The following is a 20,102-nucleotide window of genomic DNA, read 5'->3' on the forward strand; positions in this document are numbered from 1 at the left end:
TTTGATGGATCTACTGCAACTCTGTCTTTCGATATGATGTGCCCGAGGAACGCCACTTGTGAAAGCCAAAATTCGCATTTCTTGAACTTGGCGTAGAGTTGATGCTCCTTCAATCGTGTCAAAATCAGCCTTAAGTGTTCCTCGTGCTCTACTTCATCCTTGGAGTAAATTAAAATGTCGTCGATGAACACAACGACGAATTTATCCAAGTAGTCTTTAAAGACCCTATTCATTAAGTCCATAAACGCGGCTGGCGCGTTAGTAAGACCAAAAGACATAACCAAGAACTCGTAATGTCCATAACGAGTCCTAAAGGCTGTCTTAGGAATATCTTCTCCTTTTACCTTGAGTTGATGATACCTGGACCGTAAATCGATCTTAGAAAATACCGTCGCACCTCGAAGTTGATCAAACAAATCGTCTATCCGAGGTAGCGGGTACTTGTTCTTGATTGTTACTTTGTTCAGCTCACGATAGTCTATGCACATCCGCATACTCCCGTCCTTCTTCTTCACGAATAGTACCGGAGCTCCCCATGGTGAATGGCTTGGCCTAATAAAACCCAAGTCTAGGAGTTCTTGTAGCTGCGTCTTTAACTCCTTGAGTTCCGTAGGTGCCATCCGGTATGGTTCCTTAGAGATAGGCTCGGTGCCTGGTACTAATTCTATCGTGAAGTCTATTTCTTGATTTGGCGGCAATCCTGGCAAGTCATCAGGAAAAACTTCTGGAAATTCTTGTATAACCCGAACATCTCCAACTTTAAGTGATGTCTCCTTCTCCACATTCGTGATGCTGGCTAAGAACGCTTGACATCCTTTCTCCATCATCCGTTGAGCTTTGAGAGATGATACTAACGGGGTGCGCAATCCTGAAGCTTGTCCCATGAAGCATCGTCTCTGGCCGTTAGGAGTCTCGAACATTACCTTCTTGCGTTTGCAGTCGATCGTTGCGCCGTGCCGTGCTAGTCAATCCATGCCTAGTATTACGTCGAAGTCCTTGATCACTAGCTCTATCAAGTCTCCTTCTAGTTCTATATCCTCAATCTTGATTGGTACGCCTCGTACTATCCATGATGATAGAACTACTTTGCCCGAAGGCAACTAGTTACAAACCTAGTTCTAAATCTTTCACTAGGTTTGTCTAGTTTTTCTATCATTCCTAACGAGATATACGAGTATATTGCTACCAAATCAATCGATACTAGAACATATACTATCGAGGATAGGATCTGACCTATAAATGCTTGTTACTAGCATGGGTTCCTCCCTGGGTCAAGGCAAAGACTTTGATCTGGAACCATCGTTTAATCCCTCTTCTCCTCACTAACATTCATCTGAATTCTTTCTACTTCTATTGTAGTTTCTAGAACATTGGCATAGGTAGTGTTCCCCGGGTTTGCTAACTTGACCCTCATCTCGATTTTTGGTAGAAGTCCCCTAACAAACTTGGATCTCCTTAGAATCTCTTCAAACCAGCCAAAAAATGGTTTTTGGTTTTCTTTTCTCTCTATTTTTTAGAGTCTTGGTCGTACAAAGTGATAAGGTTGATGACAATCCTTTATTTTCAATAATTTGGCCTTATTGTATCAAAATTTGACACCTTTCACCTCATCATTTCACTTTTTGACTTATGAAAACCTTATCACTTCAATAATTTCGACTTAATCATCTGCTAGGCCTATTATCCTTATGTGTGAAACACTCACACCAAACCTTAGGTCCACATGAGTTCATACCCAATAGTTATGCTTACCCGATTGAGCGTAGCACACTTATGCTAAGCTCGTTTTGACTTTACGTCAATACCCCTGATTATGTATACCTCCCATCAAGACTTGATCTAATGGTTCTAAAACCATTTTTAATTCATCAATGAGACCTTAATCATACCTCAATTATATTTGACAAATCCACTAATACTCAATTTTACACCAAAATACTAGTAATCGACATTGTAGTATTTTTTCACCACTTAACATATTTTTCCTTCTATATATCACTTTTCTCACTTGATTTCATGCCTTATCCATATTTTTCATACTTTCTTATATCTTGAGCACATCACACACTCATAAAAGACAACTCAAACGCCACAAGGTTAAAAATATTGAACATACACATAGACATCATATGCAAAACTTTTATACGTATACATGGAAACACTTATAAGAATATGCATATGCTCAAATTATAGTGTATCGTATGTAATGTAATGCAATGAAATCATGTAATTATTGGCTATATAATATCAAAATAATGTGGGTGCTACACAGCGCTTGAGGGCAAGTGTGGCCAAAATAGTGTTTTGATCATGGGAATTTAAGCCTTAGGCCTCGGGATCGATCCTACTACCCGGTTTAGTAGGATTCGATGTCTCAAAGGCTAGGTTTTGGTTCGGGAACCTTTGTTATTCATTTTATTGATGAAATCCCATAATTGGTTATGACCAGGTGACCGTCAAAGAACCAAAAGGTTGATCGTTCTCAAGGGACGTTCTTTTATTATTTCTCGCTCGAACCAGAGGTAAGAAAACTGCACCATATCTGTGACATGTGTGGTTATTATTGAGGCATGTTGGTTGTTAAATGTGGACATTGATTGCATATTAAATGCTTAGCAAATCTTGCTTACTTGTGTATGGCACTGACTATTCAGAATCGGCACTGGTCGCGTGTTAGTGACCTAAGAGTCAGGAACGGCATAAGCATCATGAACGTAGAGCCGATAAAAGATTAGATCTAATCGATATTAGCATTGAATGACTCATATGGTGTATTAATGCTGGACCGACCCTAAGATCGAAGAAAACTAAAGTGCTTGACTAGTATATGACTAATTACTCAGAGTCAGGGCCAAAGGCCTAGGTGACTGTTTGTCACATGGCTAAGGGAATGGAATCCCACTATTGTGACTCTATGGTCACTCGATAGGGTTATGTTGGTGATTATTTCATCAGATACCTATCTTGTTAAAGCTAGTGAAAGGATCACTTATTTGAAAACGGAACGGAACCCACCTTAGTGACTTTACAACTGTCACTCCTTTGTTTTGGACTAAAAGTCCTGAATGGTTATTATGATCATCGTTTGATACTATATTCTTGCAGTATTGAGTTTTCTTGCTGGGCTTTGGCTCATGGGTGCTATGTGGTGCAGGTAAAGGGAAAGAAAAGCCCACCCAGCCTTGAGTGGAGAGCTTAGGTGGTGATGTGTACATATGCAGCGCTTGACCACCACGGCCAAGGAGTTCTCAAGGGAACTAGGGGTTTACCCTATTTTTGCTGCTTAGATCGGCGGGTTGTAAATTTTATAATGTAGTGACCATTTTTCATTGTAAATAACTTGTAAACATTTTTTATGGGCCCATGAACAGTTTTATGTTTTAAATAAAATATATCATTTCCTTTTGATTGGTTTTCCACCTCAACCTATTAATAACACCTAGAAGCACATTTTTAACCAAAGAACTCAATTAGCGAGTTAAATTCACCGTTCAATGTTCACCGTAACGGTCTTGGGGTAACCAGGGTGTTACAAGTTCAGTATTACAACAGCATATAACGAAGCAGCCAACAAGCTAAACACATAGCGGCCATGCCATCCCAAGTGCTTTTTCAAGCCCTGGGTTTGCGGTCTACACCGAGAGGATGACTCTGGCATCCTAGGAGGGTCTATCCCTAATGGCTTGCACTCCACATGCTCAACACCGTTCTCGGCCCTTGCCACTCCCGGCTCTTGCCGATCCCGACTCTTGCCTCTCCCGACCTCTGCCGCTCCCGGCTCTTGCCTCTCCCAGCTCTTGCCTCTCTCGACTTTTGCTGCTCCCGACTCTTGCCGATCAGTCACATTCACATATATGACATAGCAAACCATAAACAATACACACAGTACAACACACCACATAGCTCTATGGGTACAAACAGTTCTCTTACATGTGTCCCGAGCTTTCCAAGCACCGATGTCCCGAGCACAGTCCCCTAGTCCGAGCCTCGCTGATAACCTAGTCACAACACATCAACAATGTCAATCCATCAACTTCTAATCCATTAAATAACTTTGGGCTACAACTCTAGTTTCCGGAACCTTGGATTCTATCAATCCGGGTGATAAAATCCATCCCGAGCTTTAACAATTGGGTTCCCAATCCAAAAACCTACAAAACAACCAACTCTTTGAACTAAGGTCGCGGCCCAACCCCTTAAGGGCTGCGACATGCCTCAAAACAGAGGCAAAACGCCTCCGTAGAAGGAGACACGGGCCGTAGCATGGTTAGCCCAGCATTGCGGCGCGCCTCAAGAACAGATGCCTCCCCAGGCCTCACGCACACACGGGTTGCGGCATACCCCTTCAAGGGTCGCAGCTCGACCTGCAAACCCAAAAAAACTAGCTTTTCTCTCAAGTTTTTACCCGAGCTTATTCCCCTTTCTCACACCCCAAACTTCAGCCAACCCCATAATTAAGTCTACAATTCATATCCATATGGCCTAACCATCCCAAGAAGCTCATAAACTAATTCTTACACCCATCAAACATTCAAAACCAATCTTGGAAACCAATCCATGCATGCCTAAGTTCTAGCAATCAAAACCAGCAGAATTTCAGTTGATCAACAAGTTTAAAAGCTTACCTTAAACTTGAATAAGTCTTTGAATTAATCCCCTAAGTTCCAAGCTTCTAGCTCCCAAAGTTCCAGCTTTGAATTCCTCCCTTGATCTCAAAGAAGATCAGCTTTCTTCTCCTTCCTTTCATAGCTTCTGGATTTCTCTAGACTTCCAACAGAAAATCAAATATATGCCTAAGTGTAGAAAACGTGAATGACTTCTCCTCAGCCAAGTCTATCCATCCTTAAAGCCAAATTACCCTTTTTGCCCCTTAAACCTATCCTTAACCCTTAAGTAACCCCAAGGGCAATTTAGTCATTTACCAAATCCCGTTAAGTCCCTGAGTGTTCCTATAAATCTCTGTTTAATCCGAACATATCTTAACCATTACTAAATTACTACCCGCTACTCAATAATTCCCGAACACATTATAATATTCCCAAAATACCCCTAAGCTCCTCCCGAGCCGGGTATTTGACCCCGTTGTGACTTTCTAACTAAACTGCTCCCTAGGACTGTCTCGGATCGTGCATCTCAAATATATCACCACTCACACGTGGTTTCAATCACAATAATCACAAATATTGCATTTACGCCCTAAATGGGCTAAAATTACAAACATGCCCCTAATAACCAAACGGGGCCCACATGCATTTTTAGTTCACCTAAACATGCATTTCAAATCACATACTCATTCAATTCACATATCAACATAATAAATAACATATTTCCCTCCAGGCACACTAATCAAGGCCCTAAGCCTTATTAGCAAATTTGGGACGCTACAGCCTGAGGCCCCGTTAAACAGGTATGATTAGTATTATGAGTACGGTTACTCGATGGTGTTATATGATTAACATTCATACGTACTAGTTTTGTTGGGATATTCCTATTCATATCTGTTTCTGATTTGAAGTGTGAATACCTGGATCAGGGCTTGACTTATTAGTCAAGGATGACAAAAGCGCGCTGCGCGTTGGTTGAAAGGTGTAGGCCTGAATGAGCAACATACTATTACATTGGGCGACCCTATGGTCGTTGAAAAAACCAAAGGTGCTGGGCTAGCTCTATGACCAATTACTCAAAGCTAAGGGCGAGGGCCCCAGGTGACTCTATGGTCACATAGCTAGGGCATAGGCCCCGGGGTTGGCTATACGGTTAATTGTTCAGGGCAGCAGCCCCAAATTTGTCCAATGACCATTTGTATGTAATTGAATGACTATATGTGTAGGTTATTATTGCTGGACATGCTAGAAAAGTGTCTGGAAATCTGTATTTTCTGTTTATGCACATGTAGAGTTTTCTTACTGAGCCTTGGCTCACGGATGCTTTGTGGTGTAGGTAAGGGGAAGGAAAAACTTGACCAGCCATGAGTTGGAGAGCTTCGGTGGCGGTGTGTACATATACGGCTGCTCGACCACCACGGCCGAGGATATCTCAGAGGAACTAGGGTTGTAGCCTTGTTTTTGTTGCTAAGGTCGGCTGGATATAATTTTTGATATACCTACACTTCTTTAAGAATTTGGTTGTAATATTTAGGGATCCCACGAAATTATGAAACTTTTTAAATAAAAGTCAACGGTTCCTTTGACCAAAAATTTTAACCCTAACCCTTGTCATTAACTATAGTTGCACGTTTTAAGCCAAATGACTTGATTAACAAGTCTGACACAATTTAAAGTACACAGTGTAACGACCCTGGATTAAGAGGACGTTATAGTATCTCAATATATTGATTTCAAATTTTTTTGTGATAAACCTATTCTTCATCAAATACATGAGCTGCAAATAATTGTTAACAAATTGAAAGTGTTAAAGATTGAGCTTCCCGAGGCCTTTCAAGTTGGTGCTATAGTGGCAAAATTAACACCGACATGGAGGAGCTATAGGAAATTAATCCTTCATAAAAATGAGGATTATTCTCTGGAGGAAATCCAAAAGCATATTTGAATCGAGGAGAAATCAATATGTAGAGACAAACTTGTGGAGGGGTCTAATATTGAGAAAGCAAATGCGGTGTCACAACCAAAATATTCCAAAAACAAAGGGAAAGGTAAGAAGGGTAATGAGAGATCCTTGGGTCCAAAAACCAACCCAAACAAGTTTAAGGGTAAGAAAGGCCCTTACTTTGTGTGTGGAAAAAATGGTCACTATGCTAGAGAGTGTAGGCATAGAAAAGACCAACAAGGACCTAAGGTGAATGCAACTCAAGGAGAATATAGTTGCTACCCTTAGTGAGGTGAATGCGGTCCAAGGCAAGATGAAGGGATGGTGGTATGACACATGCGCCACCATCCATGTCACCTATGTCAAATCATTGTTCAAGACCTTTGAAGAGTCAAAGAGCAACCATGAGATTCAAATGTGTAATGAGGGCAATTCCAAGGTACTTGGCAAAGGTACCATTGAAGTCTTTTTCACCTCCGGCAAGAAAGTCACATTAGTGAATGTGCTTTATGTTCCTGAAATGAGTAGAAACTTGGTAAGTGGTGATTTGCTTGGCAAGCCCAGCATTAAGGTCATTTTTGAGTCCGGTAAACTTATTCTTACCAAGTCCAATGTATTTTTGGGAAAGGGGTACACTTGTGAGGGTATGGTTAAGTTGTGCACCAATGATGTAACTTTCAATGTTATCAATAAAGATATTAATTCCGCCTATATTGTTGAGTATGATTCTTTATTTTTGTGGCATCTTAGACTATCTCATATAGGTTTTTCAACCATGAAAAGTGTTGACTGAATTTTTGGTCAACTAATGCGGAGTTAAATTAATTAATTAATTAGAGAGCTTTCAATCAGACAATCAATGAACCATAAATAAGCCAAAAACCTAACAACTATGAGCAAAAAATGAGAAACAACACCATAATTATAAAGGCTCGGCCCCTAGAAATGGTAATGACCTACTTCCTCTTAGATTTTTATTGATCTTAAGGTTTACATGAGATAACCAGTGAATACAAGTAGTTTTCTAGGGATAAAATACAATACAAAATGGCAGAATCGCTACTAAGTATCAAGCCAGGTTGTTCGATATGTTTCTGGTGTTGGTTGGTAGGCTATTTTTTGTGAACCCCCTCTACTGCGGTGGAGGGTTTGTATTTATAATCTTCTGTTGGCCCAGGGGCTGCACACGGTGTAACTAATGGTGGAAATATCTCATTATTCTCGCAAGTAGTTACAATCCTATTTTTTAGGAGGCTTGATCGAGTTTTCAGGACTGTTAGGCGCTCTTTGCGGGTGGTTGGGCGATTCCTGTGGACTGTTAACGGTGAGTGTAACTGCCTTCAGCCGACCATGTTTGGCTATCTGTCATACCGACCAGCAGGTTTTCTGGTGGTCCTGTCGAGCAGTGTTAGAAAAACTTCCCCTCAAGATTGGGAAGGGTGTAAGTATTAATGTCTGTAAAATGCTTACCCTGTCGAGCAGTATCTTGCCGTATACCCCGCACTGATCAGCCTGTTATGGGGTCTGCCTAGTCTACTTCACGTGTCCAAGTTTAATGTCACGTCAGATATGTCAATTTTTGGGATAACAAAAAGAGTAATAAAATGTGGTATGATTGCATGCAATATTAAAAACTATGGAAAATGTGAAACATGTGTTAAGTAAAAAATGATTAAGAAACCATTTCCTTGTGTAGAAAGATCATCTAATTTACTAGATTTAATCCATAGTGATCTTTGTGAATTAAATGGTGTTTTAAGTAGAAGTGGTCAAATGTATTTTTTTTACTTTTATAGATGATTTTAGTAGGTATACCTATGTGCTTCTTTTAAAGCATAAATATGAGACTTTTGATGCTTTTAAAGTATAAAGTTGAAAATAAACTCAATAAAAATATTAAGGTGCTAAGAAGTGATAGAGGAGGAGAATACTTATATAATGAATTCAATGCATTTTGTCAAGAAAATGACATAATTCATGAGTGCACCGCACCTTAGACACCACAACACAATGGTGTTGCCGAAAGGAAAAATAAGACTTATCTAGAGATCATAATTATATGTTGGTGTTTTCTAAGTTGAACTTCAACTTATGGGGTGAAGTGTTGTTAACTGCTTGTCACATTCTTAATCAAACACTGATGAAGAAAAATGATATATCTCCATATGAGTTATGGAAAGGAAGAAAACACAATATAGGGTATTTCAAAGTGTGGGGGCGTCTTGCATATTGCAAGAAAAACGAACCTAATAGAACAAAGTTATGTTCAAGAGCCATAAAATGTGCTTTTTTTTGTTATGCCAACAATTGTAAAACTTATAGTCATATTGAAAAATTATTTGACCAAAATCAGGCTTAGGGTATCATTTTGTTCTATTTTGCAAAACACAGGGTCCAAATTGTCATTTAACAAAACATAGGGTCTGATCGGTAACTTTTGCAAAACACAATGTCCAAAATGGTATATACCCTTTAAATAATAACAGATAATAGTATTTACAGATAAAGAAAGTAAAATATCTTAGAAATATCTAACTCATAACTGCATTTGAATTCTAGCTTTGGTCCTACGAGCAGATCTGGTCGTATATGTCAGCACATCTTCTTCCTTGTTGTTTAGCATATTCCTTGCGCCCATCGAGCAACTTAATTTTCTTCTTGATAATCTAATCGTTGGTCGATCGATCTTTAGCAATAATCAGTCATGTGTTATTCACATGCCCCTAATCGTGCCACGTCATTACGCAAATATTTTGGGTAAACATTTGCCCCACAAGTTTATTTTAATGCGATCGACATTTAATAAACTTGTTCGACCAGAAATCCAGCTAACTCGTCGCATCCGTCAGTACTTACTTTTTCAAAAAGGTAAGTCATCATTGCCCTTTCGGTTCCTCAAATACGTTTTGACATATATTACGATTCCCTATGCATTGAAAATTGATTCTCATCATTACTTTGCATAAATACTCCGAACAATATAAATATAATCCCCCTCACTTCTTTTCATTTTTTATCCGAGTCTTCTCTCTCCTCAAGAACACTCAAGAAAACCTCCAAGAAACCCAGCAACTTCAGTTCGTCTCGAGGCACTCTTCGATCAACTTTGAATACTGCCTTCATACTTTTTTCAACAATCCGTTGTTTTAAGTAAGTTTTCGAATCTCCTCCTAATTTTACAGCAGATTTCATGTATTTTGCCTCTGATTTAAATGTTTTCACTCTTGGGTTTATAATATTCTTGAGAAATCTTTAGGTAATCGGGTTTAGGCAAAAATACATAGGATGACTAGCTAGAGTAGGGATTTTAGGCAGTATAATGTACAAGAAAATGTTTAGAAGGAGTATTGAGATGTATTTACACTGATTTCGGCTCCAAAATTGAAATGAAAATTCAATTTTGGATATTTCGGAATAACTGGGTTTTTCCCGCCTATTTTTGGAGTTAAAATTTTTTTCTGAAAAAACTTTTCACATTCACTTTTTGATATGCTTTTCCAACCTACTCGCATGTTTATTGTGTTTTTTTTATTAGGGTGTTGTGGTTGTAGAAAAGCTTAACTATTATACACGAGCAGCGTCATCCTTGCTTTTCTTTTTCTTCTATCTATTGGTCGTAGACGCTCACTTTCCCTTTGCTCTTCTCAGATATTCATGCATGATCCTTGGGGAGGTGAGAGACCAATAGACGATGATCTTCTCGCTTTGTTGTTCGAGGATCAAGAACAACCTTCTTTGTTTTTTTCAGAACCTCCGACCTTACAACCAAACCCTATGACCAATCCTTCTCACAATACTTCACAGAACCAACCAAATATGGGTCATGTTAAACACTTCGCTCATAGAAAAAGAAAACTCATCGACCAAACAGCCTACGTCCAACACCGAGGGTCCCACAAATGACCCTCAACCTTTAAATTTTGTACCACCAAACATCCAACCCAAGGCTCGTCCACGCAATGGCCCTCAAGCAGAGGTAGCCTGGTACCTTGCCCCTCCAAGCGTCATATCGGCTAGGATGGTGGCTAAGTATCCCAAAAAGTATGGGCTTCTTGGGATCACTTTATACAAACCTACACCCGACCAGAGGGCAAACGTGCCCAGAAGCGCCTAAATCGCCTGGTCGAGGTATCATATAGAAGCGGGGGAAATCTTGCCCTTGCATGGCTTTTTCTGATGGGTTGCCAATTATTTCAAGGTCGCCTCTTTTCAAATAACTCCTAATGGATATAGAGTGCTTTAGCACTCTATATCTTATACAACCACAAAAAATGGCTTATGCTTACCCTTCATGAGATCAACTACATGTTCGATCTCAAATCCAACCCCAATCAAAACAACACGGGGTTTTTCCACCTCTACCACCAGGAATCCGCTTGCACATTCCTAAGTGACATAACCTATAAGTCCAACGTAGGAAAGTACTTCCAAGAGTACTTCCTTATGACCGACTTGGTCGCAGACAACTTAGCCATCACACGAGGAGGTAAACCTTTCAATCTCTGTTCGTCATTTATTTACTCGTTCTGCATTTTTCCCTAGTTCTTAGTTAGCTTGCATTTTACTTAGGTCCATGGTATCGACCAGACCCCACTCCAGAAATGGAGATAAGAGCCACAACCCTGGCCAGCATGACGAACATAGAAAAAAGCGTCACCTCACCAGGAGGTGAGGGAATCAACTGCGGGGAGTGCCAATGGAGACGGCACTGAAGCACAAGAAAACCCCGGGCAGCAACAGGATGTGTCACAGCCCCAAAGGCGCCGACCAATGGGAATGGCTATTTAAGAGCCCAACCCCTATACTCGACTAGCTAGTACCCTTCCCCAACACGGGAGGGGAAAACAAAAACTACCTGAATATGTTGGTCTTATACTCAAATCCTTTAACAAAAACGATATAAATTTCTCACTCTTAGATAAACTGCCCATCCCCTATACTTTATTTGATAGAGACAACAACTTTAAATTTACGACTAGTAGTTTTAGCTTGGACTTCTTCGAGACAGATAGTGAGTATAGTAGTAGTTCTATAAATAATGTAGCAACCGATAATTGTAGTTCGGGTATATCACTTGTAATTCCTTTTATTTTGTTTCCTTGTCATGCAAATATATGCCTTGACTTATCTGCTAGTTTGTTGTTCCTTGTAGTCATGCAGAGTGATGATGCCTTTGACATCCATGCCTCTGGAGGCAAACCAGCTAGCTCAAAGAAATCGAGCAAAAAAAACACTGGAGATGTCAGCGGTGAACCTTCACAGAAAAGGACGCGATCAAAAGATCCTCCAACACCCACTCCTTTCAGAACCACTACACCTCCTCCACCTCCTCTTGCCATACCTTCCAACGACCAGGTGGCTTTGGCAGCAGAGTCGTTGAACAATGCTTGTCGCTCGACCAACCGATAGGATTCAAAAGCTAGCCAAACACTGATGTAGCCAAGAAGCTCTCATTGCTCTCTCCTCGTTGCCACGTAACTAGATCCTTGGTCGAGGGTTAAATGAAATCTTCAGCATAAGTTCCTATTGTTTAGTTGTATTCGAACATCCTTTCTTTTATAATTTTTAACGACTTTGTCTGTCTTCTGTTCGTAGGGTGTTCTTACCGTACACAACGGTTGGCGCCACGCCGAGGAAATTAATGCCAAACATGCTGAGGAGATCAATGTGTGGAAGGTAAAAGTCAAGGCAGCTGAAGACAAAGCCAAGGCGACAGAAGACAAAGCTACCAATTTGACCGAGGAGCTGAAGAAGAGCCAAGAAGATCTGGCTAAGGTTGTTGCTGCCAAGGAGAAGTTTAAGGAAGCCTCCGAAACCAACTACAAGGAAGTAATCAAGCTTTAAGAGGATCTGGAGACAAGCATGAAGGAGGTGAACAACCTAGAAGGGCGAGTGAAGCTGCTTGATGAGAAAAATTCCTAAAACTTGGAGAAATTCTGAGGAGCTGCCTTTACCTGCTTTTTATATGTTCTGGAAGAACAACCCCGAGGAAAACTTTGACTATCTTCCCAAGTAGGTAAAACAGGTTGAACTTGCCAAGTGCGTTGCTCGCTTAGAGAATGAAAAAGATGCCCCAGAGTCTCTTGAAATCTCCTTGGTGATGAGCATAGACGGTGCCGAGGAAGAATCCGACCCTTTAGTCGATCAACAGTCTCAATAGGACCCCCCCTTCAATTGCACAGTAGAGATTTTTATTTATGTAATTAAAACACCCGAACAAATTATTCGTGGTGTTGAGACAATTTGCTGCCTAGGGCAGTTTTATTTACCTTTTAGTATTTTTAATTACATCCGAGCAATAATTGCTTGTGGTGTAAAGACATTTCAATTTGATATTATAACTATTGCTATTATAACATCTGCTTGTATGACCAAACTTAGCATAACACTTTATTATGATTTCACAAAATTAACTAATTTTTTTTTTAAAATACTCTAAGTGTCGTAGTATGCTTTCCCTTATTTTTCTCGTGTGTTTACATATGTTTATGATATGCATATGCTTTGGTCGCTTAGTATCTTGTATGCCCCCAAGTGATCGAGGAGTTTAAGGTTCTCAATCACTTGCCACTGACTGATTCCTGTTCGAACATTATTGCTCGCGTTCTTATAAACAATCAATGATAATATAGTAAAATAACGCACATAATGAGCAAATACTTGTAACAAATACAATAATTTGCAAGAACAACTGGCTGCCCACAGTTCCTTTTATTTCTCATAAAAAATGGACAAAATTCGTGTTTGTACGAGTGATCAAAAATTGATCTTGCACTTATAAGCGACCAGCCATCTAATTGGCCAGCCCTTGTTCAAGAACTTGTAAAAAGTAAAATCAATACAAACCAAATCTTTAAAAATAAATGTTCATTGATAATACTTGCATAGGTGTTCTCCATTCCAATAACGAGGAACGAGATCTCCATTTAAGCGAGCAAGTTTGTATGTGCCTGGTTGAAGGATTTCTTCAATCTGATACGGACCTTCCCAATTTGGTCTGAGTACTCCAGCAGCCTGATCGTGAGTGTTAAGAAAAACTCTTCTAAGTACTAAATCTCCCACGTCAAACTTTCTTTTGCGTACTTTAGAATTAAAGTATCGAGCGACCTTTGTTGATAAGATGCCACTCGTAATTGAGCCTGCTCGCGCCTTTCACTGACCAAGTCCAAAGACTCCATTAATGATTGGTTATTTGTATTTTGGTCGTATGTCATCCTTCTATGCGATGGTGGATTTAACTCAACAGGTAACATGGCTTCGTACCCATAGGCTAAGGAAAATGGCGTATGACCTGTTGTTGTTCGGTGAGATGTTCTATACGACCAAAGTACTTCTAGCAATTGTTTTGGCCACGCTCCCTTTGCTTCTTCGAGCCTTTTCTTTAGTGTGTCCTTTAGAGTTTTGTTCACAACTTCAACCTGTCCGCTGGCTTGTGGGTGAGCGACTGACGAAAAGCTCTTCATGATACCACGCTGCTCGCAGAAATCGGTGAATAGGTCCTTGTCAAATTGTGTGCCATTATCTGATACAATCTTTTTTTGACAAACCATATCGGCATACAATGTTTTTGACAACGAAATCCAATACTTTCTTGGTCGTAATTGTTGTGAGTGGTTCAGCTTCAACTCATTTAGTAAAGTAATCGACAGTAACTACTGCATACTTGACATTCCCTTTTCCCATGGGCAAAGATCTGATCAGGTCAATTCCCCAAACTGCGAATGGCCATGGGCTTTACATCTGTTTAAGCTCATTTAAGCTCCTCGAGGTATCTTGGAGAATCATTGGCATTTATCACACTTCTTAACGAATTCCATGGAATCCTCGATCATTGTAGGCCAGAAATACCCTTGTCGAAGAATTTTCTTTGACAAACTGTGCCCCCCAACATGATCTCCACAGAATCCTTCATGTAATTCATGCATCAATTCATTAGCCTTTTTCTTGGAGATACACCGTAATAAAGGCATTGTGCATCCCCGTCTATATAAGATTCCATCGAGCAGAACAAACCGAGCTGATTGCCTTTGAAGCGTCCTCGCCGTATTCCTATCTGCTGATAACAATCCTTGTTCGAAATATTGTATGATGGGAGTCATCCATGTATCAGATATTTGTATTACTAGAGAGGATTCTTCCGTTTGAATGCTTGGTGCTGATAAACGTTCGACCGGTACTATGCTCAAAGTGTCGGCATCTTTGGCGCTTGTTAACTTGGCTAAGGCATTGACGTTTGAGTTCTGGTCGCGAGGTACTTGCTGGAGAGTATACTTCTCGAACTATGCTAGTAAGTTCTTCACCTTATTTAGATAAGCAACCATCTTAAGACCCCTAGCCTGATATTCTCCAATAATCTTATTAACTACTAGCTGGGAATCACTATATATTTCGAATGACTTTATGTTCATATCCTTGGCTAGTCTCAAACCTTCGAGTAGCGCCTCGTACTCGACTTCATTGATGAAGGCTGTAAAGTTGAATTTGATCGCATAGTGAAACCGATGTCCCTCGAGAGTGATTAAAATCAGCCCTGCTCCCGCGTTGTGTTCGTTAGATGACCCGTCTACGAACAGTCTCAAAGCGGGAGTTTGGTGTTGATCATCTGTCTCTGTAATCAGCTCGCTGGCAGGGAGTCCGGTGAATTCAACCACGAAATCTGCTAAGGCTTGTCCCTATATGGCTGCTTGAGGTGCATAGGAAATTTCAAACTGCCCCATCTCAACGACCCATTTTAATAGTCGACCAGCGACTTCTGGATTTTGCAAGACTTGCCGTAGTGGCTGGTCGGTGAGCACTATTATGGGGTGAGCTTGAAAGTAGGGTTGTAGTTTTCTAGACGCCAGAATCAAACAGTAAGCCAATTTCTCTATAGTCGGATATCATAATTCTGCTCCCACTAGCCTTTTACTTATGTAGTATACTACTTTTTGAATTTTGTCTTCCTCCTTGATTAAAACAACACTGGCAGCATACTCTGTTATGGCTAAGTAGATGTGCAAAGTCTCTTCTTTGACCGGCTTGGACAAAATGGGCGGTTGCGACATATGGGCTTTGAGCGCCTGAAAAGCCTGTTCGCATTCTTCTATCAACTCGAACTTTTTGTTTCCTCTGAGTAGAAAAAAAATGGACACACTTGTCCGTAGACTTAGATATGAATCTGCTTAGGGTCACAATTCTTCCTGTCAGGCTTTGCACATCTTTGAATTTGGTTGGTGACTGCATCTCGATCAGTGCTCGAATTTTTTCGGGATTGGCTTCGATTCCTCGCGAGTTTACTATAAATCCCAAAAAATTCCCTGCTCCAACACTAAGGAACACTTTAGAGGATAAAGCTTCATCTGATATTTTTCAAGATGTTGAAGCATTCCTGTAGGTCCTTGATGTGTTCACCGGCCTTTCTCGACTTGACCAACATATCATCGATGTAAACCTCCATGTTATTGCCGATCAATTCTTTGAACATGTGGTTGACTAGTCGCTAGTAAGTCGCACCAGCATTTTTTAAATATAAGGGCATTACTTTGTAGCAATAAAGTCTCGTATATGTTCGAAAGCTAGTGTGGTCTTCATCAGGTGGATGCATACTAATTTGATTATAACCGGAGTACGCATCCATGAATGACAAAACTTCATGTCCTGATGTAGCATTGACCAGCTGGTCCTTCAGGCGAGCTTTATTAGGATCTGTGAAATCCACGCACGTCCTCCACTTACCATTTGGTTTGGGAACTAGTACGAGATTAGAGACCCAAGATGGATAAAACTCTACCCTAATGAATCCATTTTCCTTCATCTTCTCGACTTCTTCCTTTAGGGCTTTAGATCTGTCTTTGTCTAGCAACCTTCTTTTTTGTTGTACTGGTGGATGACTTTTTTTTTATATTCAAGACATGGCTAGTCACTGCTGGGTCTATCCCAACCATATCTTTATGCGACCAGGCAAATACTTCCTAATGCTTCCTCAAGAACTCCACCAGTTCTTTCTTTATCATTATCTCTAAGTTTTACCGACTTTTACAACTCTGGTCGGATCTTTCTCTTATAGTTGAACCTCCTCGAGGTCCTCCATAGGCCCAACATCTTCTTCTAAATCCCCAAAGTGAGGATCTAACTGGGCAATGCCCCATTTGGTGACTTGTTCACCTAATTGGGCTTGTGATTCGTTTACCACCAACAACCTTTTCTCTGTTGTGGTCCCCGATCCACCTCTTCTAGCCTTCATGATTGAGGAGTTGTAACACTCTCTGGCCTCTCGCTGATTTTCCAGCACGCACCCAACACCTGCAATGGCTGGAAATTTCATGGCCAAATGCCGGACTGAAGTTACGGCTCGCATATCGACGAGAATGGGTCTTCCGATTACACTGTTGTATGCGAACGGACAATCAACTACTATAAAAGTAGCGAGCAGTATCCTATTCGCCGATGCAGCCCTTGCTGTGACCGGGAGTTTGAACGACCCTGTTGGTGCTAGCCTTTCGCCAGAAAAATCATAGATGGTTTGGTTGCATGGTTCTAAATCTTGCACTGATAATTTCATTATTTCCAGTGAAGATTTGTATAAAATTTTGATTGAGCTTCTAATATCCACCAACACTCATTTTACCATCATGTTGGCAATTTGGACATCCACGACTAGAGGATTTTAGTGGGGGAATTTGACATGTTGTGCGTCCAGCTCAGAGAAATTTATCAACTCTTCCTCTGTTCGAGCTTTTTTGGGAGTTTTCTCCTCGATGGTTAGCATTTCTATGTCCTGATCGTGACGTAGGGTTCTAGCATATCTTTCCCTCGCCTTACCACTGTCACCTAATATATGTGGTCCCCTGCAGATAGTCAGCAATGTACCAGCAACATGAGCTGGCTGTAGAAGAGGCGAGTATTGGCGTACAGATGCCTGCTAGTTGCCTTCGTGAGCCTCATGTTGGGAATTTCTCCCTACTCGTACATATCTCCTTAGATATCCTTGCCGAATAAGGAACTCAATCTCGTCCTTAAGTTGGTTACACTCATTGGTATCATGACCATAGTCGTTGTGAAAACGACAAAACTTAGTTGCGTCCCTTTTGGATATGTCTTTCCTTATCGGGGTTGGTCGCCTAAAGGGAACAGTGGTATGACTGGCCTGATACACTTCAGTGCGACTATCGACCAGGCTTGTGTAATTGGTGAACCTTGGTTTGTATCTGTTTTGTTTAGGGCACTTGTTATCAGATGTCGTTGGTTCAGTGTTTGCACTTTTGCCTCCATTTTTATTGTTACCTTTGTCGTTGCCGTTGGGTTTACCAGACCCACTGGCGGCTTTGGTCGAGTCTTCCTTCTTACCTTGGTTGGCCTTTGGAGACTTTCCTTCATTAGCTACAACCTCATCCAGCCTGATATAATTGTCTACTCGATCCAAAAATTCTTGAGTGCTCTTGACTCCATTCTTCTGCAGGCTACTCCAATGGGGAGATTGGCGTTGCACTCCAGCTGTGATTGCCATCATCTTTCTCTTGTCTCCAACAGTTTAGGCTCGAGCAGCAGCTCGCATAAACCGCTGTATACACTCCTTGAGAGTTTCTCATTCCTTCTGTCGAATGTCAACCAGCTGATTAGCCTCTGTTGGATGTATCCGGCCAACATAAAACTGTCCGTAAAACTCCTTTACGAACATCTCCCATGAAACTATGTTGACCAGTAGAAATTTGAGGTATCACTCCTGAGCAGAGTCAGACAAAGTGGCAGGGAAAATCCTGCATCGAGCATCTTCGGACACCTTCTGGATGTCCATTTGTATCTCAAATTTGTTTACGTGAAATACAAGATCTTCCCTTCTAATGAAATTAGGTAGGATTGACATTTTGAATTTGCTTGGGATTTCTGCCACAATAATTATGTTAACAAATGGGGTGCCCTTTCTTTGATCATACTATATGTGGGACATTTTATTCCCGACCAACTGTTGCACGACTTGATTTAGGTCATCTATCTGAGCTTGAACAACATCTGGTATTGCAGGAGCGACTGGAGCCGGGGGGAAATACTCATCCTGTCTTTCCCTTTGGTCATTGAGCATATCCCTCAGATCTTCACCCCTACGTCTCTACTCGCTTGCACCTAGTTGGTCAAAGACGTTGGGTTGTTTAGGCTGTCCCCAACATTTTGGCTTGTCGGTCGGTTATCCATTGGGGGACGATTTCGTTGTCTGTCCCTTTCCTCTTGCTGCCGACCATGGTTCCTCCTACTCGAGTCCGCCTCATTGTAGTCGTGGCCATCTCTGAATTACGACTTGTGAGTTCGTGACCTGTTGTACACACTGTTCCCCTCTCTTCTTCCTAGCCCATCTCGGCAAATAGGTGGGGGCCTGCGCTGGTTGTGGGGTCCCTTGACATTACTATGTCGTGGGGGATCCCAAACCGCAGAGCCTGAGTCCACATGCCTCCTGCTTCCCGAGGGACGTTGTCCCTTGACCCCAGCTATTTGGCGTCTAGGGCTTCTGGGATGCTGCTCGCCCCTATTCTGCCTGTGTTGCTGAGCATTATCTCGACCAGATCGAGAGGGTGGCTGCTACTCGTTGTTTCTGTCAGGAGTTTGGGTTTGTCTTTCTTGTTGAGCAACTGGTGGTTGTTTTGGTATTTGCGGACTCCTTGGGTATGATGGATTGTGATGATACTGGGGATGATCTGATTGTGGATTTTGATGAGGATGAGAGTTTGGTGGTTGATTTGGTTGAGAGGTTGGTGCAGGTTGTCCTCTAGCCAACTGAATGGCTGCCTCTAAAGCTGTTGTGGCATCTCTCTGCCGACGATCCATGTCAGCCTGCCGCTCATTCAGTTCTTGACACTGCCGGTCAATCTCCATTTACTACAGCACCATAGTTTCAGCCACATTCTCCTGATTAGCTTTTAGAGTAGCTAAGTCCTCTTGCAACACTATCAAAGTTGTTTGAAAGGTTTCAACATCCATCTAGTCCTCTTCCAATTCCACTTGTGGCTTGTCCTTCGCTACACCTTGTGGAGGAGGTGGATTTTGCACACTTTTAGATGTCTGCCCAGTTTGACCTGCTCTCTTAGAGTTCTTTGCCATTGTTTATCTTGAAGTTCTCGAGTAAACTCTCAATGAAAGCACCAAAATGTTGACTCTCGATTTAGTCAATGACACAAAGTCACTAAAAACGATCAAAATTAAAGTGAATTGAACTTAAGAAGGTAAACGACATCAAGATTTATAGTGGTTCGACCCCAAAGAATGGTAATGACCTACTTCCACTTCGTGTTCTTATTAATGTAGAACTTCAAAACTTGCGATCAGTGAACTAGGGTTCACGATTTTCACGAGGTTGAAGATGAGTACAAGTTTTGTAACGCCCTGGATAACCAAGACCGTTACACTGTGTGTTTAAAATAGTGCAAGACTTGCTAACCAAGTCATTCAGACAAAGTGTAAACTCTATACCATTATCAGAGTAAGAATAAAAAGATTTCGGTCACAAACAGGCTATTTTCATTAAAAATGACGGTTTAATACATGGAGACTCAAAACAGGGTTTAGGTGTCTTAGATACAACAAATTCT

The sequence above is a fragment of the Humulus lupulus genome, chromosome 1 (assembly GCF_963169125.1).
Source record: "Humulus lupulus chromosome 1, drHumLupu1.1, whole genome shotgun sequence".
NCBI lineage: Eukaryota > Viridiplantae > Streptophyta > Magnoliopsida > Rosales > Cannabaceae > Humulus > Humulus lupulus.